General features: G+C 43.6%; 1 protein-coding gene across 3 annotated transcripts in view; it reads left to right on the plus strand.

Moving 5' to 3' along the window:
* The window catches only part of myo16 (myosin XVI), an 878,535-nt gene that overhangs the window by 25,012 nt on the left and 827,284 nt on the right, over window positions 1-26,239 (plus strand). The gene's annotated exons all lie outside the window — the stretch shown is intronic.

Here is a 26,239-nt window from a genome sequence, read left to right on the forward strand (position 1 = left end):
AGGGTGGGAAGGTGGTGGCGGGGGTGCCCGATGGATCAAGTGAGAGACCCACCCGCCCCGCACCATTAATGGCCGCCAGGCTACAGTTGCAGCCGCAGGCTGACCCTCCAGGATCAGGGCTTGGCAGCTGTGGCATGTTAAAAAAATAAAATAAACTTACCTGCCCTTCTCCCTCACAGTCTGCATCCTCACATTGGCAGAGCTCACCTCAGTCAGGGCCTCCCATTGGCCCTCCAGTGTCAGGAACCCACCCACCATCCCTGATTGGACGGCAAGACTGCTCCCTGGCCTTTAATTGGCTGAATATTTGAAAATTGTGATGGGTGTGGCAAACTAGCCACCACGTTCAGTTCCTGACAGTTGATTAAAAGTTCAGCCCAGGGTAACTGAAGTGGCAAAGTATCATATTTGTAACCCTAACATTTGGTGAGTACATAATTCTAGAAGGATAAAAGCACAACAAAAATGCATGTGTCTGCATGGTTTTGTGATCAATCAATTATGTTTTGCCACGTAATGAGACTGATGAGTTGTACATAATAGGTGCTTGCTCAGTGCTGAGTATTTCATTAAATCCAGCTGGACTTGACCTTTTTGAAGTGGAGTGCATTTCAGAGACCAACCTTATCAAAACACAGGGTATATATTTTTTGATTTATTTAACGTTACTCTTCTGTCTTCCAACTTTGTGAGTGTGTGTATTTGTGCTCAACAAGTTGAGGGAAGTTCTTCCTTTCAAATGAGACACTTACCCAATTTTTGTACCTGTGTTAAAATCAAGCTCAACTTCTAATTTGGTCAGATGAAGATAAAGCTCCTTTTGAGTAGTTGCAGAAGATTTCCTCTGTGTACAACAAAACTAGATAAATCTTTTCTAAATATTTCTAGGATTTGCTACATCTAACACACAGAAGGAGATCTGCCCCCAATTTGGTGAAACACCAATTGCAAAAGGACACCATTTGTCATAGCAACCTCACTCATCATTCAAACATATAAACACTCATGCAGGACTGATCACCAGGTAATTTGATACATGGCTTTAATGCAGAAAAACATCAAAGAACCTCAGAGGGATGTAAGGAAGAAAATATAGGCGATATGAGGAAAGATGAGAAAAATCTTGATCAAAAAGGTTGGTTTTAAGGAGCGTTTTAAATAATTCAAAATGATATAAGAAGCCAGAAGGGTTTAGTGAGGGAATTCCAGAACGTGGGGCCTAGATGGCTGAAGGCACAGCTGCCAGGTGGGATGAAGGGAGGGGGCATGCACCAGAGGCCATACAAGAAAGAAATCTGGATCGGGTCGACAGACAATACTTTTGTGCCTGTTGGGGAATCTGGTGGCTCTTACACCACTCTGGTTTTTATCTGTGTACAATGGAATAGGGGTGATTGTGCAATCTGGCACTGAGGAAGCATAATTTTGAGAGAGCACGTTCCAGGAATTCACTGGCACAGAAGTCATTATTTTATTTAAAATTAGTGAGCTAAAAACAATGATCTGCATGACTACAATTTCTTAAGATGTACCCCATAACTGTCATCAGATTATTGAATTTTTCTTAAACAAAAACAGAAAATGCTAGAAATACTCAGCAGGTTTGGCATCAACTGTGGAGAGAGAAGCAGATTTAACATTTCAGGTCTGTGACCTTTCATCAGAACTGGCCATTTATATTTTTGTCAGGGTTAGACCTGAGAACGGAGTGCAGAAAGTTCAGAGGGAGACAGGTTAGAGTGAGGTAGAGTGAGGGGAGCGGAGAAATAAAGACGGCCGATGTCATGCCAACAGTTCTCAATGATAAGATCAAGAGCAGGTAAGCGGCCAGAGGGAGGGGTCCAGGTGGAGGGAGAATACTGGAGGGTGTCCTGGTCAAAGATGTGAGCCCAGAGGCGAAGGCGACGGAAGAAGAGTTCAACATCATGCCGAGCATGAAATTCATTGAGATGGGGGTGTAAGGGGATTAAACTGAGTCCTTTGTTAAATACAGATCGTATTATGAATACACGGCAAGGGGTGAGATTAGTAGAAGGGATGGGGTCAGAGGGAAGTGAAGGGGAAGTAGGATCTGGAGGGGCATTAGTCCCCATGAGCTGCTGGAGCTTGTGTTCCTTAACACCCGAAAGGAAAAGAAAAAGTTTTTTGTTAATGAGTCGGATAAGGCGAAGGATGAAATGAAACTACGGAGCAGGACTATTTTGAAGCAAGGTGAATCGGTGCTTCTGGAGAGAAAGGTCGAGTGTGTACATGTGGCGGCACATGGCACTGTGTGTGGATCTCAGGATGCAGCGAGAATAGCAGTCCGAGGAACGTTGTTTCGGGAACTTCAGTTGGAATTCATGTGGAATAAGCCAGAGTTGAAGATAGTTGCTGAGGAAGGAGATGTGGCTGTGAAAATGAATTTTGGTAGACATTTTATCAAACACCAGAGCGAAATAGAAATCAATGAAGGTGAACAAGGTAAAAGAGACAAACGGAATTCCCATCGGAGAGAAGAGCAGTACTTCTTCAAAGTAAGCATCCTTGGAAGAGAAGTGGCAGTGAATTAAATGCCAAAATAAAAGCAAAATACTGCGGATGCTGAAAATATGAAATAAAAACAGAAAATCCTGGAAATACTCAGCAGGTCTGGTGGCATCTGTGGAGAGAGAAGCAGAGTTAATGTTTCAGGTCTGTGACCTTTCATCAGAACTGGCAAAGGTTAGAAATGTAATAGGTTTAAAGCAAGTGAAGTGGGGTGGGTAGGGAAAGATAATAAAAGGGAAGTTGTGTGATAGAGCAGAGGGCAGGAGAGATTAAATGACAAAGATGTCATGAGACAAAGGCAAAGGGAGTATTAATAGCCTGGTCAAAGACAAAGCATTAGTCTAGTGAGAGTGGTAATGACAATCATAGACACCTCTGTCCAAAAGCACAAATATGAAAAAAAAAGTTTAAGGGAGGCACATAGCTGAAAAATAAAATAAAATAAAACAAAATAAAATAAAATAATAAAAAAGGCCAGTTATGCTCTGAATTTATTGAACTCAAAAATGAGCCCGGAAGGCTGTCGAGTGCCGAATCGGAATATGAGGTGCTGTTCCTCAAGCTTGCGTTGATGTTCACTGGAACACTCCAGCACTCCAAGGACAGAAATGTGGGTGTGAGAGCAGGGTGCTAGATTGAAATGACAAGCAACCGGAAGATCGGGGTTATGCTTGCAGACTGTGCGGAGGTGTTTTGCAAAGCAGTCACCCAATCTGCATTTGGTCTTCCCAATGTAGAGGAGACCACATTGCAAGCAGCGAATACAGTATACCAAATTGAAAGAAGTACAAGTTCAGTTCTGATGAAAGGTCACTGACCTGAAACCTTAACTCTGCTTCTCTCTCCACAGATGCTGCCAGACCTGCTGAATATTTCCAGCATTTTCTGTTTTTATTTCAGATTTCCAGCATCCATAGTATTTTGCATTTATTGAATTTTTCTTTCTGTACCTGATTTGACTCTGGATTAACCCACTTTAATTTACACTTTCTACTCAGTCCTTGCACTGTATAATCCTTCAATCTCATTGGTTAAGGAGATACCCTTTGGTTGTCCTGTTCACCCAGGTTCCGGATGCCATGTTTCCCTTGCTGCGCTGTTATCAGCTCGCACTTTCAGCAACATCGAGGCAAAATTTTTTTGGGGCTGACGGGTGCAGGGGCAAGTCTAACTAACACCAGATATGAGATACCCTTCTACAGCAAATTCCAACCTTCTTCTTCTTCTTTGGCCTCCTTGCCTCGGGAGACAATGGATACGCGCTTGGAAGTGGTCAGTGGTTTGTGGAGCAGCGCCTGGAGTGGCTATAAAGGCCAATTCTGGAGTGACAGACTCTTCCACAGGTGCTGCAGATAAAATTGGTTGTCAGGGCTGTTACGCAGTTGGCTCTCCCCTTGCGCCTCTGTCTTTTTTCCTGCCAACTGCTAAGTCTCTTCGACTCGCCACATTTTAGCCCCGCCTTTATGGCTGCCCGCCAGCTCTGGCGATCGCTGCTAACTGACTCCCACGACTTGTGATCAATGTCACAGGACTTCATGTCGCGTTTGCAGATGTCTTTAAAGCGGAGACATGGATGGCCAGTGGGTCTGATACCAGTGGCGAGCTTGTTGTACAATGTGTCCTTGGGGATCCTGCCATCTTCCATGCGGCTCACATGGCCAAGCCATCTCAAGCGCCGTTGGCTCAGTAGGGTGTATAAGCTGGGGATGTTGCCCGTCTCGAGGACGTCTGTGTTGGAGATACGGTCCTGCCACCTGATGCCAAGGATTCTCTGGAGGCAGCAAAGATGGAATGAATTGAGACGTCGCTCTTGGCTGACATACGTTGTCCAGGCCTCGATGCCGTATAGCAAGGTACTGAGATCACAGTCTTGATACACTCGGACATTTGTGTTCCCTGTCAGTGCGCCATTTTCCCACACTCTCTTGGCCAGTCTGGATGTAGCAGTGGAAGCCATTCCCATGCGCTTGTTGATCTGCATCGAGAGACAGGTTACTGGTGATAGTTGAGCCTAGGTAGGTGAACTCTTGAACCACTTCCAGAGCGTGGTCGCCGATATTGATGGATGGAGCATTTCTGACGTCCTGTCCCATGATGTTCGTTTTCTTGAGGCTGATGTTTAGGCCAAATTCGGCGCAGGCAGCCACAAACCTGTCGATGAGACTCTGCAGACACTCTTCAGTGTGAGATGTTAATGCAGCATTGTCAGCAAAGCGGAGTTCCCTGATGAGGACTTTCCGTACTTTGGTCTTCGCTCTTAGACGGGCAAGGTTGAACAACCTGCCACCTGATCTTGTGTGGAGGAAAATTCCTTTTTCTGAAGACTTGAACGCATGTGAGAGCAGCAGGGAGAAGAAGATCCCAAACAGTGTGGGTGTGAGAACACAGCCCTGTTTCATGCCACTCAGGATGGGAAAGGGGTCTGATGAGGCGCCGCTATGCTGAATAGTGCCTTTCATATTGTCATGGAATGAGGTGATGATACTTAGTAGCTTTGGTGGACATCCGATCTTTTCGAGTAGTCTGAAGAGACCACGTCTGCTGACGAGGTCAAAGGCTTTGGTGAGATCAATGAAAGCAACGTAGAGGGGCATCTGTTGTTTGCAGCATTTCTCCTGTAGCTGATGAAGGGAGAACAGCATGTCAATGGTCGATCTCTCTGCTCGAAAGCCACACTGTGCCTCAGGGTAGACACACTCGGCCAGCTTCTGGAGCCTCTTTAAAGTGACACGAGTGAAGACTTTCCCCACTATGCTGAGCAGGAAGATTCCACGGTAGTTGTTGCAGTCACCGCGGTCACATTTGTTTTTATCGCAGGTGATGATATTGGCATCGCGCATGTCCTGTGATACTGCTCCCTCGTCCCAGCACAGGCAAAGCAGCTCGTAGAGTGCTGAGAGTATAGCAGGCTTAGCACTCTTGATTATTTCAGGGGTAATGCTGTCCTTCCCAGGGGCATTTCGGCTAGCTAGTGAATCAATGGCATCACTGAGTTCCGATTTTGTTGGCTGTACGTCCAGCTCATCCATGACTGGCAGAGACTGGGCTGCATTGAGGGCGGTCTCAGTGACAACATTTTCCCTGGAGTACAGTTCCAGGTAGTTCTCAACCCAGTGGTCCATTTGCTTGCGTTGGTCAGTGATTGTGTCCCCTGATTTAGATTTGAGGGGGGCAATCTTCTTGATGGTTGGCCCAAAAGCTCTCTTGATGCCATCATACATTCCTCTGATGTTTCCAGTGTCAAGGGCCAGCTGAATATGACTGCATAGGTGTTGGGAGTAGTCATTTGTGCAGCGCCTGGCTGTTCTTTGTGCTGCGCTTCTGGCTGCTTTAAGTGCTACGGATGTTAACTCGCTGGGGGCTTTCTTGTAGTTCAGCAGTGCGATGCGCTTAACGGCTATGACAGGTTCCAGCTCTTCAAAGTGAGATTGAATCCAGTCTGCATTCCGCTTCACACGTTTGTCATAGGTGGTCATAGCTGACTCATATGTGTCGTCTCTGATGTGGGCCCACTTGGTCTCAGCATCCCCTGTGGGAGTGTTTTGAAGGGCTTTTTCAAGTGAATTTAGAAATTTTTGTAACAGCTGTGGGTGAGAAATTCTGCTAGTGTTGATGCGCGAGTGCCCCTTCTGCTTGGAATGATGCAACTTCTTTGGTTTGAGTCTAACCTTACTGCACACCAGGGAGTGGTCGGTGTCGCAGTCTGCACTGTGGAAGCTGCGTGTGATTTGAACGCTGTTTAAGGAGGCTCGCCTTGTGACGATGAGGTCCAGCTGGTGCCAACGACGTGATCTTGGGTGCCTCCAAGAAACCTGGTGACAGGGTTTAGTGTGAAAGAACGAGTTGGTGATGCAGAGGTTATGATAGGGACACAACTCAAGCAGTCTCTATCCATTCTCATTCTTCCTTCCAATGCCCTAGCGCCCAAGGCAGGAGGGCCATGAGTCATGGTCGGGCCCAACCCTGGCATTATGTCCCCCAGCAGGAACAGATGTTCGGTATTGGGGATGCTACTAATGATATTATGGAGTTCCTCGTCGAACTGGTCTTTAGCTTCAGGTCGGGAGCAGAGTGTTGGAGCATAGATGCTGAGTAGGTGTACTGGACCAGAGGCGGTGAGCAGTTGGATGGACAGTATGCGTTCTGAGCCATTTGAAGGTGGTTCTATCATGCTGAGCAAAGAGTTTCTGATAGCGAAGCACACTCCATGCTGTCTTGGTTCTTCAGGATCCCTACCCTGTCAGAAGAAGGTGTAGTCTTGTTCTGTTAGAGATCCGCTCGCAGGGAGGTGTGTCTCCTGAAGTGCTGCAATGTCCACATTGAGTCTACTGAGCTCGTTGTTAATGATGGCGGTCTTCCGAGAATCGTTGATTTGTGTAAGGTCTTCCGACAAGCCAGGACACATAGTTCTGACGTTCCAGCTTGCAAAACGAAGGGCTGGTACCTTCTTTCCTTTTTTTGTCGTGCTGTTTGGTGCGGTGTTGCAGTCCACTTTTCGGGCAATGACCCTGAGCTCCAAGCACCCATTGAAGCAGGTGGACTGTGGCGGGACAGACCCTTATTGACTGGGGGCTGCCTGGTTTGAGGCGGGCGGTAGCTGTCCAGTGAGATGCGATGACCTCTCCCACCAACAAAGGCAACCCGTGGCGCCCAATCTCTACGCCAATTGACCTGGACTTATAACCTATTCCAACCTAATGCTTCCAAAACAAGTTAAAATGTTTATAGCATCTACTCACAAATTTGACTGCAGATTTTAACAGTATTTTATTTCATCTCATAGTCGGGGATATTTGGGTAGTACAGGGCAAATAGAAGATGTGCATTCACAGTTGGCAAGGCTCCAAGTTGGGAGAGTGCAATTAAAAACTTACCTCTATAATTTGAAGATTCACTAACTCTTTAGATGCTAACAATTTCAGCAGGACCTTTATCATGAAAATTTCCATCCTTATTTAAACAAACCTATTCCTGAAATCTAATCAATTTACCACAAAATTGAAAGCAAGTCTTCTTAAAACTCAACTTTTGAAATTTATATGCTAGATTTTCTTGTCACTGGATTGTTATCTTATTAAATAAACCAAGCTTCAGTGCACATGGTTATGCATTAAATCTCCACTGCATATGTTGTAATTCTAATGATTTTTATCCTGTCACTGATGTTATTCTGTGCTGTTGTCCACACCTCAGTGGTTGGTCAACCAAATCATTCAGAAGCAATTTCATTTGGTTGCCTGTAACAAAACTCAGTACAGACGTAATCACAGCAGCATGCATAAAATGTTCTTCAGTTTAAAACACTTCGTGACAGATATTACAATAAAGTACATGCACCATTGATGGGTCACGATTTGCATTTCCTACCCTAGAAAATGATGCATGTGTGCTATTCATAGACTAATTGTGGGTTACTAAATGTTTTAGGAAGAATTATTCCTGTTAGGTTAAACATGATCTTGTTACATTGGGATAGAAATTGGGCATCATTGCAACTGTTTTCCAGGTGGAAAAAGGGGTTAAAAAGTTTGTTTTTTCAGGGTTATGACCTGCACCCCAAGGTGTCCAGGGCAGCTGACTAAAACAGGCACTGGATCTCTTCCCTACATTAATAATGGCCTAATGCCCATTTTAAGACCCTTTGGGGAAATTTGACTGGCTTGAGCAGCACAGGCCAGGATAAAAGTTCTGATGAAAGGTCATTGACCTGAAACGTTTACTCTGTTTCTCTCTCCACAAATGTTACCTGACATGCTGAGTATTTCCAGCATTTTCTGTTTATATTTCAGATTTCCAGCCTCTGAAATATTTTGCTTTTGTCAGCACTGGGCCTGTTCTCCTTTGTGGCATGGGTGCCCCTGAGCAAGATGCCATTGCCAAGAAAGTAACCCTTGTTCTTACATTTTAATGTGGAACAAGGAGGAGCACAGTGCTCGTCCAGTTTCACAGCACTTCTGATGGGCTGTATTTGCCACACAAGTGGGTTGGACTGAATTAAAAACAAAAAGTGCTGGAAATACTCAGCAGGTCTGGCAGCATCTGTGGAGAAAGAAACAAAGTTAACGTTTCAGGTCAGCAACCTTTCATAAGAACTGCATCCGCTCTGATGAAAGGTTACTGACCCGAAACGTTAATTCTGCTTCTCTCTCCACAGATGCTGCCAGACCAGCTGAGTATTTCCAGCACTTTTTGCTTTTATTTCAGATTTCCAGCATCTGCAGAATTTTGCTTTTATATTGTGTTGGACCGGATTTCTGATTGGTCCCATTGGAGGACAAGACACATCCAACATGGTATGTGTAATTTGATCCAGTCAGTGTAGGACAGGCAGGCAAGCAGACTTCAGAGCTCACAAGCTAGAGTTCAGAGTGCTGCTGTGGTTCTACAATATTGCTGAGGAAGGCTCAAATCATGTGAGAATGGTTATAGGGTAGAATGCAAAAAATGGAGCTGTAGTTAGCTTTGTGAAGATACTCTTTCATCACAGTAGTGCAACTATTAGGCAGCCACAAATTGCTATTGTGATTAAAGCAGGTCAGGTGTAGCAGTACAAATTGCAAGCCAATGAGAAGGGAGCAAAACAGTTCCTCTCCATCAGTTTCTAAAAGCTATTGGAAGCCAGTTAAACATCTGAAAATTACACAGAGAAGACAAATTGCCGCTCAGTCTGCGAAACTACAACAAAAGTAGGCGTCACTGAGTGAGAAAAATCAATTTGACAGGTGACAAAATCTCAACAAGAAAAACAACAATAGCAACTTACAAGGTGCATTTATTTAGCACCTTTAATGTAATAAACCATTCCAAGGCGCTATATATAAAACAAAATATGACACCAAGCTGCAAAAGGAGATAGTAGATCACCAAAAGCTTAGTCAAAGGCATAGGTTTGAGGGAGTGTCTTGAAGGAGGAAAGTGAGATGGAGAGGCGGAGAGGTGTAGGGACGTTATTCCAGAGCTTGGGGCCAAGTTAACTGAAGGTGTGGTTACCAATGGTGGAGTATTTAAAATCAGGGATGCACAAGAGGCCAGAATTAGAGGAGTGCAGATATCTTGGAAGGCTGTGGGGTTGGAGGAGATTACAGAGATAGATAGAAAGCATGCAATTTAAGGCAATGAGAGCCTGATGGGATCCTCCTACCCCACTCCTCCAATGCCCCACAGTCCACCACCCCCATGCCTCCTCACCTCAGAGGCGGCTGGCAACCGAGGAATAAGAGGAAGTAGTTTTAAGCAGGCAACACCAGTCAACCACTACATGTGTTGGATACATATACAGGATTACAGGGCCCTTGCAATACACAGCTCAGGCAGGTCTAGGATCACCCAAACTCAGCAGGGCATTGGTGAAACTATGTAGCAGACTAGCAAACCTAGTTCCTAAACAAAGGAATCATTTAGGAGTGAGAGACCAGTAGTTACACATCTGAAGGGAAGCACAAATATCAATATTGGCAATTCTGTGTAGATACCTACCAGGTCTATTGTCCTAATCTGCAAACCGAAGAATTTGGCATGGCTGTGAGGCTCAGTTGGTAGAGATAGTATGGAAAAAGTACAAAGCATATATATCAAAGCAAGTACAGTATATTTTAGTTGTAAAAGGGAAACAATAATGGTAGAAATCTAATTTCTTTTAAAAAGCAGTAACTGTCAAAAGTGCACAGCAAGTAATCAACATCTGAAAAATGAAAGTGTTTAATATTTTATCAGAATTGATAAATTATTGCACCTAAAATGTCCCTTTTCAGGTAGTTTTGATGTGCTGTACATCCTTACTATTTTCTCTTTATCTGCGTTTATTCAGCAGCACCTTTGTTATTAACAAACAAAAGAGATTTGGACTACTGCAAACTTATTGCTTTGTGTGCTGGCGTAAAACAATTTAAGAAGTAATAGCTTTTTAAAATTTGTTTTCAGGTGACACTGGCTTGCCTACATTTATTGCCTGTGCCAAGTTGTTCTGAGATAGTGGTGCATTGAAATTCCTAAATGCAAAATTGGGCTCTGTAGCATCACTGGTGCTGGCACTGCAGAAGCCCCGAACTGAAAAAAAGTCGGACGCAACATTTCCGGCCACTTCTGCTGCAGCCCGCGCTGCGTGCTCTCACTGTAAGGATGCTGAAAGCATGAAAAATGGGTGGATTGTGACATCAAACAGCCTTTTTTGCTGACTTAGTGTACAATCTGCTATTTTGGACCACTTAAGTCCAGCTGATGCCCTGTCCTATTCACTTAGCTGAACATGTGTTCAGCTGGACAAGAGACCCCCACTAGCGTTACTTAAAGTGCTAACCGTCCAACATACAGGTGCGGTGCTTTTGACTTACTCCTGCTGGTGCAAAGTTAGTGGAAATACTGGTTTTTAGTGGAACTCAGTGATGCCATTGATTCTCTAGCCAGCGGAAAAGCCCCTGGGAAGGACAGCATTACCCCTGAAATAATCAAGAGTGCCAAGCCTGCTATACTCTCAGCACTACATGAACTGCTTTGCCTGTGCTGGGATGAGGGAGCAGTACCTCAGGACATGCGCGATGCCAATATCATCACCCTCTATAAAAACAAAGGTGACCGCGGTGACTGCAACAACTACCATGGAATCTCCCTGCTCAGCATAGTGGGGAAAGTCTTTGCTCGAGTCGCGCTGAACAGGCTCCAGAAGCTGGCCGAGTGTGTCTACCCTGAGGCACAGTGTGGCTTTCGTGCAGAGAGATCGACCGTTGACATGCTGTTCTCCCTTCGCCAGATACAGGAGAAATGCCGCGAACATCAGATGCCCATCTACATTGCTTTCATTGATCTCACCAAAGCCTTTGACCTCGTCAGCAGACGTGGTCTCTTCAGACTACTAGAAAAGATCGGATGTCCACCAAAGCTACTAAGTATCATCACCTCATTCCATGACAATATGAAAGGCACAATTCAACATGGTGGCTCCTCATCAGAGCCCTTTCCTATCCTGAGTGGTGTGAAACAGGGTTGTGTTCTCGCAACCACACTTTTTGGGATTTTCTTCTCCCTGCTGCTTTCACATGCGTTCAAGTCCTCTGAAGAAGGAATTTTCCTCCACACAAGATCAGGGGGCAGGTTGTTCAACCTTGCCCGTCTAAGAATGAAGTCCAAAGTATGGAAAGTCCTCATCAGGGAACTCCTCTTTGCTGACGATGCTGCTTTAACATCTCACACTGAAGAGTGTCTGCAGAGTCTCATCGACAGGTTTGCGGCTGCCTGCAATGAATTTGGCCTAACCATCAGCCTCAAGAAAACGAACATCATGGGGCAGGACGTCAGAAATGCTCCATCCATCAATATTGGCGACCACGCTCTGGAAGTGGTTCAAGAGTTCACCTACCGAGGCTCAACTATCACCAGTAACCTGTCTCTAGATGCAGAAATCAACAAGCGCATGGGAAAGGCTTCCACTGCTATGTCCAGACTGGCCAAGAGAGTGTGGGAAAATGGTGCTCTGACACGGAACACAAATGTCCGAGTGTATCAGGCCTGTGTCCTCAGTACCTTGCTCTATGGCAGCGAGGCCTGGACAACGTATGCTAGCCAAGAGCAACGTCTCAATTCATTCCATCTTCGCTGCCTCCGGAGAATCCTTGGCATCAGGTGGCAGGACCGTATCTCCAACACAGAAGTCCTCAAGGCGGCCAACATCCCCAGCTTGTACACACTACTGAGTCAGCGGTGCTTGAGATGGCTTGGCCATGTGAGCCGCATGGAAGATGGCAGGATCCCCAAAGATACATCGTACAGCGAGCTCGCCATTGGTATCAGACCCACCGGCCGTCCATGTCTCCGCTTTAAAGACGTCTGCAAACGCGACATGAAGTCCTGTGACATTGATCACAAGTCGTGGGAGTCAGTTGCCAGCGTTCGCCAGAGCTGGCGGGCAGCCATAAAGGCGGGGCTAAAATGTGGCGAGTCGAAGAGACTTAGTAGTTGGCAGGAAAAAAGACAGAGGTGCAAGGGGAGAGCCAACTGTGCAACAGCCCTGACAAACAAATTTTTCTGCAGCACCTGTGGAAGAAACTGTCACTCTAGAATTGGCCTTTATAGCCACTCCAGGCGCTGCTTCACAAACCACTGACCACCTACAGGTGCGTATCCATTGTCTCTCGAGATAAGGAGGCCCAAAGAATGTTATTGAAAGAGTTTAGCTAACTTTTTGGATTTTAAAGGCTGTATACTGAATCTTGATGGGGGCGAGGGTGGTGGGTAGTGGGTGTCAAACGAGTTGTTTGGATGAGAGTTATGGTCAAAAGAAAACCAGCTTCAGTAAGGGGCTATAGTTGCAGGTCCTCTTGGGCTGCAGCACAACATGGAAATGGAACACAGGCTGCAGCGAGGGAAAGCTATGCACAGAGGGAGGAGGAGGGCTCTCAATAGAAGGCCTAACCAATAGGGACCATTTTTCCTACCTCAACCTAAGCCAGGAGCAGCGTGTGAGCTGCGTGCATTTCACCATGGAGTTGGTTACTGAACTGTGCCACCTCTTTATAACTTGACTTGGAGCCACACAGCAGAGCACAAACAGCACTACCAGTGGCTGTCAAGGTCACTATCCTAAATTTCTATGCCAGTGGACCTTCCACGTGGGAGCAAGCAGCATCAGCAACATCTCGCAGTTTGCCATTCATCTCAACATCAGGGAGGTAACAGCGGCCCTCTATGGAAGCAGAGGAGACTTCATTGTCTTCTCACTGACCAGAGAGAAGCAGGAGAAGAGAGTACATGGCTTTGTCAGATTAGCAGGATTCCCAATGGTGCAGGGTACGCACATGGCTCTGTGGGCCTCATATGTTCATGGGGAGATGTTCTGTAACTGCAAGGGCTACTACTCTATGAAAGTCCAATTGATGTGTGACCCTGACTAGAAAATTCTTTTGGTGAATACCCTCTATCATGGCAGCAGTCACAATGCATTCATTCTACTCCAGTCAGCCGTACCCATCATCTTTAGGCCACAACAAAGAACCAGAGGCTGGGTGACAAAGGATAGCCGTTATGCACCTGGCAAATGACTCCCTCCATCACCTGACCATGCGAGGACAGCATTGCCTACAATGAGAGCCATGCAGCAAATAGGAACATCATGGAACAAACCACTGGCGCCCTGAAGCAACTTTTCCACCAACTGGCCCATGAGGGGTGCACCCTCCAGTACTCACCAGAGTATGTGCCCAAGTTCATGTTGGTCTGTTGCACCCTCCACACCTTCGTTGTTATGGGGGTGTAGATCTTGCCACCAGGTCTTCAGTGGACACCTCCAGGGAGGAAGAGGAGGCAGGAAGGAGGCTTCCAGGACCCCTTAACTTCACACGAGCTGTCTGGTTCCCCTAGAATGTCATCCCATCATCACCATTGCTCCACAATTCCCCACCTTTCAATCTACCTGCTATATCGAATCACCATGTCCTCTTGGTCAAAATGCTGCAATAAAAGTCACCAACAAGAAACAATTCCATACCAACTTTACCCAACAACACTTTCAATAATATGTACAAAACTGAAATAGTCACCCTTGTGCATCCTGTTACTCCACTGTCTTTTGTTGAGTTGCTTCACTGGCTGGAGATCTGAATTTACATTTTTTTAAAAAGACAAGCTACAAGAAAAGTCATCCTTTCAGCTTAAGAAGATCACTTAGTTTGCCACACTGTAGCCTACATTGCAAAAGGATTGTGAGGAGAGAGATGAAATGTCTGCTAATTTCCCAGCAAGAACCAAGACCCAGGAAGCTTAACAGAACTACCTGTTCTCTCAGCAAGCAGAGAAATACTGCTGAATGCTATTTTTGAATCACTGAGTGACTGTCATGTTACAAGCCCTCCCCATCTGTGGTTTTAAGCTGGTGTTTTCTCTGCATCAGAGGAAAAGCAACTGGACTCTGACATGAGCAGACTCTAAGTGGGGGTCCCTCTCTCTCTCTCTCTCCATTCCCACTTGAAGGCTTTCAAATCCTGCTTGTTGACTGACCACCTTTGCATACTCCGGCTACAATCCAAAACCCCATTGGAGGAAATCATCCGCAGCGGTATCGCCAAAGAGACTCATCGAACTCATCATCTACCTCTTAAAACTAAAAGCCTCAGGACCACTGAATTCATCTGGAAGCCAGCTGAATCACTAAACCTCACAGACTGTATATCTTTTTTATCGACTCCAACTCAACTAATCTACCTTTCCCAACTCTATTACCTGTTTCTCTGTGTGTATAAACCTCTAGTGTGTATAAGAGAGTGAGAGTTGGCCCATTGTTTATTGTTTTATTAGTTCGCTTTGGGTATAATGAAGTTAACCTCTTTCTTTGTTAACTCAAGGAAACCTGTTCGGTTAGTTCTTGTTATGATCATAGCAAGTAAGTAATCAAACGAATTGGTCAGTACATCTACTTTAAGAAAGAATTAAACCTGTTGTGGTCTAACAAGGAGTGGGAAAAGAGGGAAGCCCTTTGACCCCCTTCCTCACTTGACCATAACAAACCTCTTAATGTCTGTCTTGCTGGTGCCTTTGCCTGTTCTAGATGGGGAGAGAATTTAATCAAACAGGATGGTGGCAGGGGGTGGGGGTGACCACGCTGCCTTCCCGCTTCCATCCCAATTAAGTCTGTGGTGGGATGTCCCGTGGACGGGCTTCCTGCCCCATCGCCAATTGAGGCCCTTAAGTAAACAAATAAGGGCCTCATTCCACCTCCGTCAGTATTAGTGCAGCAGTGGGTGGGTCTGTCGCCACACGAGGAGCACGGCAACCAACCTGTGCAGTTTGCTTGCCAGCTTCAGGGAGAGGGAAGTCCTTCGTTAAGTGGCACTTAGTGCCTGATCGAGGGACTCGGCACTGGAAAGGGGGGACCCTTTTGAGAACAACCCTCTTGCCCTTGCTTCAGATCCCCCACAACCCCCTCCCCCGTGACCCCCATTCCGGAAACCCCTCCAGCCATGACTCACCTGTGGCCTGAGCTCCTCGATGATTTTCAGCACGTCGAACAAATGTATCCCTCGATGGCCTTCCTGCCCTGTCGCCAATTGAAGCCCTTAAGTGAGCAATTAAGGGCCTCATTCCACCTTTGTCAGTATTAGCACAGCAGTGGGTGGGTCTGTCGCCACATGGGGAGCACGACAAGCAACCCGTGTGGCTTGCATGCCAGCTCCAGGGGGACGGGGGTGGGGTTGGGGTCCTTTGTTAAATGAACAGTGCCTGATCGAGGGACCCAGCACTGGAAAGGGGGGACACCTTTGAGAGCCACCCTCCCACCCTTACTGGAGATCCTCCACAACCCCCTCCCCTGTGAGCCCCACTCCGCAAAACCCCTCCTGCCATGACTCACCTGTGGCCAGAGTACCTTGACGATTTTGAACACCTCTGACAAATCTGTCCTTAACCATCTCTACTCTAAGATTAACAACTTGGGTTTCTCTAGTCTCTACACATAATTGAAACTTTTCATCCCTGGTATTTGTCATGAAGGTGATTCCATTGTTAATATTTTTTTGAGGACTTGTGTTTAAATACTTGAGTAGATGCCTGGACTTTTATTTTAAAGGGTCACTGGAAGGACACATGGAGCTTTGTTTAAAAAAAACACTTACTGGAAGTCACATGTCTTATACTAAGTGAACAGCCGGAGTCTTATGGACTATGGAACAGTCTGGACTTCGGGAAGTCACATGTCTAGATATATGGCTATCAGGAGTTTTGGTTTCATTTTTGATATTGTTTGGAGTTCAGTTGGTGTGTATCCTGCTAACAGAGAAGGTTCCCAACTCATCCTTTTCCACCTCTTTTAAAAAATCTTCTGAGAATCCAGTGTGATAGTTGAAACCACAGATGTAGTAATTCTCCCGAAAAGCCTGTAAGACTGCTCCTCGATGTCTCCTGAACAGAACTGCTCCAGAAAGATCCCAGTGACAACTACATGTGTCTAGTGACACTCGTTTATGTGTACAAGGACACGAGACCAAAAGTCTGGAACATTTCACATCTTATTTTCTTTTCTTCAAGAATTGACAATAACTTGGCAGAGCCAGTTTTTTTTTCATTTCTCTATTTTTTTTAAATGGTGTGTGTGTCTGTTTGGATATTTTAGAAGGGTAGATATTTATACTTTCATATTTCAAACTGTGTGGTAATAAACTTTGCATATTTATTGAATAAGTCTTGTTTTATAATAAATCAACAATTTTGTTGTTTATGAAAGAAACCTGATTGGTGGAGTTTTATTCTGAAACTAATATAGTTAAAATATATAATTGGCTGTATTGGTAACTGGGTAAAACATTTAAGTATATGTTATGACCAGTGGAGTAGTGAAACTAGAGAAAGACAGTTCATTCCTCCAACTACGTAAATCTCCTCTGAACCCTCTCTGAGGCCTTGACAGTCTTCTGAAGTGTGGTGCCCAGAATTGGACACAATACTCAAGCTGAGGCCTAACATTTTTATAAATACCGGGCATAACTTCCTTATATTTGTACTCTCTGTCTCTATTTATACAGCCAAAGATTCTGTATGCTTTTTAAGAGCCTTTTCAACTTGTTCTGCCACCTTCAAAGATTTATGTTTGTACACCTCAACATTTTTTTGTTCCTGCACCCCTTTTAAAATTGTACAATTTAGTACATATTGCCTCTCCACATTCTTCCTACCAAAATGAATCACTTCACACTTCTCTGGGTTAAATATTATCTGCCATGTGTCTGTGCATTTCACCAGTCTGTTACAATCCTCCCCATTGTTTACCACATTGCCGAGTTTCATGCCAGCTGAAACCATTGAAGTTATGCCCTGTATACCCAATTCCAGGTCATTAATATATATCAAACGGAGCAGTGGTCCCAACACTGACCCCTGAGGGATACCAGTGTACATTTCCATTCAGTGTGAAAAAAACCATTCATCACTACTCTCTGCCTTAGGCAAATTTGAATCCACACAACCACTGCCTCTTCAATCCCATAGGCTTCATTTGCTCAGAGGTCTATTATATGATACTTCATACACAACATATACACAACATCAACCACACTACCCTCATTACTTCATCATAGAACATATTACGGAGGAAAAATTAAGGGAAGTTTCAGTGAGTTAATGGATCATTCTTACTTCTGTATTGAAAAAAATTAAGTTTTAGTCATTAAAAATACATGATGCAGAGGACAACTATCTTTCTGTGCAATATGTCTGCTCTGAAAATGTTCCTTATTTTACCTTTGATATAGAAACTTGTGAACAGTTTTTTTTTCAAATGATAACAAACTTTTTCCAACCAACTTCAAATATATTTAATAATTTTACAAAAGAAAAGTTGCCCCGAAAACAAAAACATAAAGTTAAGAGGTATACTTTTGACATACATTTGTTCAAAATGCATAGAATCAGTTAACTGTTAGTATCCCTACAATTTCTTGCTGGAAAAAAACAAAATATCCTGACATAGGCATTAGCATCTGAGCAGCAGTGTTGAAAGTTAGTGTCGATATTAATGATAACCCATGTTCTTGTAGCGTGCTTGTCAATCTTGGATTTAATTAAATGCATAAATTAATAAATAAATTCCCATATCAAACCCAATTACATCCTGGAAATATTCGACAACTGTCAGGGATTTACATAGGAGTCTTAACAATTCAATGTGGAATGGTTCTTTTGAACAAATCACAAAACAATCACAAGTAAATTACTGAAATGGCTTCTCAGGTGAGTAAACCCTGCTAGGTTAAAGTTACAACACATTGTACATATTGTACACCTCAATGCAAAAGTATGGACTATATGGAAAAACATGAGCAACGAGCACTGGGGCTAAGCTATGACAGTGTTAAACTATCAATAAACAAGCTTTAAATTGTTCATGGGATGTGGGCATTGCTGACAAGGCCAGCATTTATTGTTCAACCCAAATTGCTATTGAGAAGGTGAGGGTGAGCCACGTTCCTGAACTGCTGCAGTCCATGTGGTAAAGCACCCACAGTGCTGTTAGGTAGGCAGTTCCAGGCTTCTTATCCACTGATGATAAAGGAATGGCAAAATATTTACAAGTCAGGATGGTGTGTCACTTGGAGGGGAAATGGCAGGTGATGGTGTACCCATGTGCCTGTTATCCTTGTCCTCCTAGGTGGTAGAGATTACAGTTTTAGGAGGTACTATTGACAAAGCCTTGGTGAGTTGTTGCAGTGCATCTTGTAGATGGCACACACTGCAACCACAGTGTGCAGGTGGTGGAGGAAGCAAATTTTTAAGGTGGTGGATAGACTTAAGGTGGCCACAAGTAAACAGGCTGCATTGTCCTTCTTGATTATTGTTGGAGCTATACTCATCCAGGCAAGTGGAGAGTATTCTATCACACTCCTGACTTGTGCCTTGTAGATGATGGAAAGGCTTTGGGGATTTAGGAGGTGAGTCAGTTGCCATCTCAGAATGCCCAGCTGGCTGACATGTAACAGTAAGAACACGATGGAGTGGCAGGGGTGGGAAGACAAATGCTGTTTTCCTGAAAGAGGACAACTTGCTCAGGCTCCATGGAACCACTGCTGCTCCCCCACGGCAGTGCCTCAACAATCATACTAATCTGTTGAAGGACCAATTGCTGGTCTGCTTGGTCACCCTGCAAGCCCTTTTGAACAGTATAATCCACAGCCATGATGGCAGCAGTCTGAGCTTGCATGGCAGCATTTTAGGCTTTCGCTGCTGCATGCAGATGTTGAGTGACTGCAGCTTGTGCTGCAATGGGAGTTGATAATTTGACCATCAGACATTACATCATAGTTGGTGCGTAAATCATAATGCACCAAGCATTTCATTGTGCATTCAGCTTTCTTCTGTAGGCTGTCCCATCGAAGCCCTCATCTGAGTCCTCTGCAGTGGAATCAGTGTGCGATCCCACCCTCCGACAAGCTGACACATGCACTACCATTGCCCCCTGCCCTGGCTATAGTGCTCTCCTGCCTGGTGTCTCACGACATGCAAATCCCGCCACTAATCCTCCAAGATATGCAGAGTCAGTTTCTGAGCTGTTGGTTGCAAGTTTGAACTCAGTGATGGTGCTGTGTCTTCTTTATTTCTTTCTTTTCTTCTTTCTTTTCCTCCACTGCCTAGCCAAGTTAAACCTCATGGGTATTTGAAAGGGAAAAGGAACAAGAGTAACCTGTAGCATGTAATTCATAAGAGATTGTGGTCTTTAGGGGAAGTACGATGTGAGAAAGGGGAAGTACGATGTGAGAAAGATGAATAGGTATAAGCAGATTATCATCTTCTATGGTTTCATCTCCACTGGCGGCCACTGCCTCAGAAATGGCTGTTGCAATAATGGCAAGGACCATCACTTCTTTGGGGGTTAGGTTATGTGCCTGTCTCTGTCCAGTTAGCTCCTGCTTCATTCAGTTGTGTGCCACCTTGTTCTGCAAGAGAGAGGGAAGTGTGTCAGTAAGTGTCGTGCACTCAGTTTAGGTGGTGTGGCTGTCATGGTTGAATAGCTCGCAGTGTGAGGCTTGGCACAGTGATAAGTGTGTGAGGCTGAGGTGAAGCATATGAATGTTAGGCATGAGTCCTAATTGATACAGATTGTTGGTAGGTGAATGATGGGAGTGTAGTGAATAAATAGTGGCTGAGGCTATTAATGCAATTTGTAGGATATGGCACTTGAAGATGCATTAACTGATCTTCACCAGTCGTGTGAAGTTATTGAATTTCTTGCAGCACTGCATCCAGGTCCTTGGGACTAGCCTCCTGGCATACACCTCCATGCCTATCTGCCCCAATTTGGCTTTTGACTGTGTCTAGAGGGCTTCCCAGTCCCCTGTGGATAGATCTCATCTCTCCCGCTTTATACCTCCTCCAACAAACCTCCAGTGTAGTGTCTGAAAACCTTGGAGCTCATTCTTTTATTTTTGTGTTATTCCTCACCGTTTCCCAGGATAGATTCACTTCCTGCATGACTTCCAGAACCCATTCCACACACAATACACCTCACCTTTAAGAGGTACAAGCTGGCTTTAAGTGATGCTAGGAAGTTCTGATTTTGGGCCTCCTGCTGATGCATGCAGTCAGTGAACAGCATGGTTAGCGTTGGCTGCACACAGAAATCATGAAAATGTGCAGGCAGCACAAACCCCATGCACTACTGCATTTCAATCAATGGGTGCGCGTTCTTTAGCTAGGCTAGTGTGCTGCGATTTTTAAATGAGTTATTCAGAGCTGCATCCTTTGTGGGATATTTATTATCTCTGTACCTTATGGTGTACAATTTGACAATTTATTTAGACTGAATCCCCCGAATTATTTAAATATAGGGTTAGCCAAATTATAGATTTTTTTTGTTATTTGTATATTTCAGTCAGACAGATGCCAAGGTATGCCCTATCTGAACAAAATGTAACTGGCTGTTTGTTAAGGTGTGTCGTGTTAAAGATGCTCTATTAGGTATTTGATCTTGCTTGAGGACACCAAAGGCCTCGTAGTGTACAATGTATTCTGTAAGTTCATAGTTATTTCTATAATTCAGTTTTGTAGCATTTTTGGCAATGTCTGATCTTTATGATACCAGGTAAATACAAACATCATACCAGGAAAATTTGCATTGATTAAACTCTAAGAATTAAACTCTTATGGACTGATTTTGATCTTGTTCTTTTATCAGTATTAACATAGGAACATAGGAAATAGGAGCAGGAGTAGGCCATTCAACCCCTTGAGCCTGCTCCTCCATTCAACTCGATCATGGCTGATCTTCTACCTCAATGCCATTTTCCCACACTCTCCCCATATCCCTTGATATCCTTAATATCTAGAAATTTATCAATCTCTGTTTTGAACATACTCAGTGACTGAGCCTCCACAGCCCTCTTGGGTAGAGGATGCCACAGATTCACCACCCTCTGAGTGAAGAAATTCAGCCTCATCTCAGTCCTAAATGGCCTACCTCTTATTCTGAAATTGTGTCCTTTGGTTCTAGACATCCTAGCCAGGAGAAACATCCTTCCTGAATCTACCCTGTAGAGCCCTGTAAGAATTTTGCATACTTCAATCAGATCACCTCTCATTCTTCTAAACTCTAGAGAATACAGGCCCAGTCTCCTCAATCTCTCCTCATAGGACAATCCTACCATCCCAGAAATCAGACTGGTGAACTTTTGTTGCACTCTCTCTATGGCAAGTAAATCCTTCCTTAGGTAAGGAGATAATAACTGTACACAATATTCCAGTAATGGTGTCGGGTTTCTTCAGTATTTTGGAGCAGCACTCATCCAGGCAAATGGAGAGTATTCCATCGCACTCCTGTCTTGTGCCTTGTGGACAGGCTTTGGGGAGTCAGGTGGTGAGTTACTCGCCACAGAATTCCCACCTTCTGACCTAGTCCTGAGTGCCACCACTACCATTTTCAATTTTAGCTCATACAGGTAAAGTACTGCACTTTTACAACATAGCATTGCTTTCTCAACAGAGATTTAGCTGAAAACTGTTTGCCAGCTTGAACTTTATCACATTAAGGGAATGGCCAAGAAATGCTGTTATATCAGATGATATTATTTATTCCGGACACAAGATTTGGAGCACACCAGCTTCCTCAGCTGGAATTGCTAATGCTGTCCATACCAAGGCTTTATCCTTGGTTTCCTATCCTGTTTTGACTGGGCTTTTTTGACTTTATTATGCCCTTTTGTCTCTCAAAGATTATTACACAGAATTATAAAAAAAAACTACAGGAGGCTTTTTGACCCATTGTACCTGTGCCACAGCTAATGCTTCAACTAGTGCTATCTACTCTAATCCTATTTCCCTCCCGTTTCCCCATATATTTTTATATTTCTCCTTATGAGCTCCTTATCCAGTTCCTTTATCAGTGATGAGACAGTCACTGTCTCAATGATCGCACGAGGTAAAGCAGCCCATGTTCTAGTAATCTTTTATGGAAAAAAAAATACGTTCTGATGGTTAATATCAGAAATGACAACTCTTCTGAAGTAATAACATATTAGGTAATAAATTAAAGGGTAACTTTTGCAATACTTTGGAAAATCACATGCATTTTTGGTTATCCATTAGCTGTTCCTACTGAGTCAAAATTTACCCTATAATGTTTTCATTCCCTATGCCATACTATTAAAATGCCTGACAATTTTATCATTGCAAGATCCTCTCAGGAAAGGTTTTCACATATTCCTTACCACTTCTGGGATGTACAAATCATAGAGTGTTTAACATCTGACCATCAGACACATTGAAATAGAAAGCATTTAACGAGATTGCACAAAGTCACAATCAAAAATGTAATTTAGTGGCTATTTCTGAGCCGTTCAGACTACAAGTCGCTATTCACTGACAATTTTTTCACTGTTCTCCCCTTTTCTCCTCTCGTTATTTGAAGGCACTGAGTCTTGTTGGGGTTCAGTTCCACTTGAACTGGCAGACTCCACCACCCCACTGTAGCCAATGGCCATTCTTCATATGTGAGCCCAGATAGGGAGCAATATCATGCTATTAACCATTCAGGGCATCACAGTTCTGTTCTCAAACAATTAGCCCATCCGTGCGCTTTCAAGCTGGAACTATTGGACCGCAATCTATGTAAGGGCACTTTCTGATTTTCCTGCATCTAACTAATGGACACTGAGACCTATTGTAACAGCCCAACTGCTGTGCCAACTAAAAACAACTAACATACCATAACCAAGGATCAAACAAGGGACCAACTGCTTTGCATGATTTTGTGCTGCACTGAAAGATACTTTTGCATGCGGGGAAGCATTTTCTTTGTTATTTTTCAAACAAATCCTATTTATTTTCACTATTAATGTTACATGGAAAACATATGATTTAAAAGGGATCGATAAATCAACATTAGTCTAGTTTTCCATCTAAATCTGCTAAACAATAAAATGATTTTAGATATGCAGCTGATGGACATTATGACCCCAGTTGCAGTAGCTGAGATGCATCATGAGTCTTTATATTCTTTGTTTGTCCTAAAGTCACATTCTATGATCTCGGGGAGGTAATTTTGAAGTTAGTGAGATGGTGGAGAGTTATCTGCAGTTTTCCTCATAACGTAGATGCATAAATAAATTACATAATATATATTAATAGAATATCATTATAATAGAATATTGCCCATGCATTATTAATAATATGATATGCTGATATGCTTTTTTCATTTTAAATGCTAAAACTTCTTTCAATGTCTGTGGCATGATAGGATTCATTAATGTAGATTATGTTTCCTTACCCTATTTTTTCGATATTAATTTAATTCAAAACTGTTATTATTTATCACTGTTTCATTTGGTATACGAATAAAGTAAGATAACTGCAGGTTAAGATACAGGAAGCTCCCTTTCACTAATTTTTTTTTAAAACAGAAAACCAAAGCTTAGAATTGATAAATTAATGAAAATAGCTCAAATAATTCTATATTATGTAATTTTGGTCACTGGAGTGATTTTGTTGCTGCAGTTTTCCAGTATAATTATCCTGTACAAAGAACACACAGGTATCCAAATGACCAATCAAGCTTTGTGTTGGGCACCATTGAGATTTTCCCAGTTGTATTGTGTTAGGAAGCTGAGATATGATAGAATGCTATTCAGTGATTGATGGCACAAGAAACAAGTAAAGTGGGAAGACTGAGATAGTTCTCTGTAGCAAACAGATGCTGCAGATTTTAAAGTATTACAGATTTGTCCTGGTTAAGGCTGTTAACAAAGTGACAGAAAATACAACATCGTTTAAGTGCAACCTTAGTATGAACAGATTACCTGTAAGAATAAATTGCATTCCAAATTGGACAGGAAATCGTGGGCTACAAGAGCAGTTTTCTAATGTGTGCTTCTCTGATGGATGAGACTTCAAGCAAGAAATTTACCCTGCAGTGTGTGATGAAATCACATATAGTGACCAGAACAATCCCAAGTTTGGTGGTAAACTCATTTAACTATTAATCCGGGGCCTATGATACATATTTTGTGCCTGAACTGGTTTGGGTATGCAGCCTGGTTGAAAAGGATCCAAAAGGTAAGTTCCTCTTTTTTTTGGACCCAGGAGAGCAGGAGTGCTCCTCCAAGCCCACAAACTCAGCCTAGGTTGCTGCTGCTCTGGCTACTTTCTCTCCCGACATCTCGGCCCGCCCTTGGAAACTACTTTTCGCCAACGCGCAGGCCGGTTTGGTCACCTGTACTGTAGTAACCTGGAACTGGTGGGTTGCCCTGGGGCGCTCAGTTTGCAGCCTGCCAACCTGATGCAAATGAGGAAAAGGCTTCAAAATGAACCAGGACCCAGTAGAACTACAGCTCAACTGTCCAAATTCCACTCTGGGGGGAAATCAACTCCATGTCTGGCACACTGCAGAAATCAAACTTTATTACAGATGAAAATTAATCTTAAAATGCTGAATGTTTCTGAACTGCAGCCTAGAACCAACAAGGTACATTCCAATCTTCAAAACTCCAGTATTTCCAGCGCTTTCTGCTTTTATATTAAAAATTAAACTCTGATCTTTTGAATCTGGATCTACAAGAATTAGAAGTTGGCAGCCTTACAGGAATCAGTATCACCTTAGCAGAGAATTATAGAGTCATAGAGAGATACAGCACTGAAACAGGCCCTTCGGCCCACCGAGTCTGTGCTGACCAACAACCACCCATTTATACTAATCCTACATTAATCCCATATTCCCTACCACATCCCCACCATTCTCCTACCACCTACCTACACTAGGGGCAATTTACAATGGCCAATTTACCTATCAACCTGCAAGTCTTTGGCTGTGGGAGGAAACCAGAGCACCCGGCAGAAACCCACATGGTCACAGAGAGAACTTGCAAACTCTGCACAGGCAGTACCCAGAACCAAACCCAGGTCGTTGGAGCTGTGAGGCTGCTGTGCTAACCACTGCGCCACTGTGCCACCTCATAGCAGATTATATGGATAGCATTCTGTTCTTATAAAATGGCATATCATGGATCTTACCATATATATGTTGTTCCGAACGCGGCAGGAGGAGTGGACTGTCTTCCTTTAGTTCCACTTCTCCACAGGTCACAACATATATTTAAATGTTTATCCAGTTACCGATATGGCCAATTATATATTTTATTTTTATTACAGAATAAAATCCACCAACCAGGTTTCTTTAATAAACAACAAAATTATTAATTTATTATAAAACAAGACTTATTTAGTAAAAATGCAAAGCATTAGCACACAGATTGAAATATACAAGATCCTTTTAAATTAGCCCAACAAGTGCACGCACACACACACACTGGTTAAAGAAAAAAACAAAAGAGGCTTTCTCTGCAGAGATCTCTTTACAAAAAGACAAAAAAAACTTTGGCCAAATACTTGTTAATTCTTGAAAGAAAAGGAGAAGATAGGGAATGAAATAAATATAAAAAATGCTGGAATTACTCAGCAGGTCTGGCAGCATTTGTGGAAAGAGAAGCAGAGTTAATGTTTCAGGTCAGTGAACCTTCATCAGAAACATAAACTCTGCTTCTCTCTCCACAGATGCTGCGAGACCTGCTGAGTATTTCCAGCATTTCTTGTTTTTATTTCAGATTTCCAGCATCTGCAGTATTTTGTTTTTAAGATATGGAATGATATCAGTTTATGCTGGCATCCGCAGTTCTCGACATCGAGGATTAGACTGGCAGGCTTTCCAGGAGTAATGCGGCATCAGGGGTTTCAGCTCACACTGGATTCTCAGGGT

This window comes from Heterodontus francisci, chromosome 6, assembly GCF_036365525.1.
Source record: "Heterodontus francisci isolate sHetFra1 chromosome 6, sHetFra1.hap1, whole genome shotgun sequence".
Lineage (NCBI taxonomy): Eukaryota > Metazoa > Chordata > Chondrichthyes > Heterodontiformes > Heterodontidae > Heterodontus > Heterodontus francisci.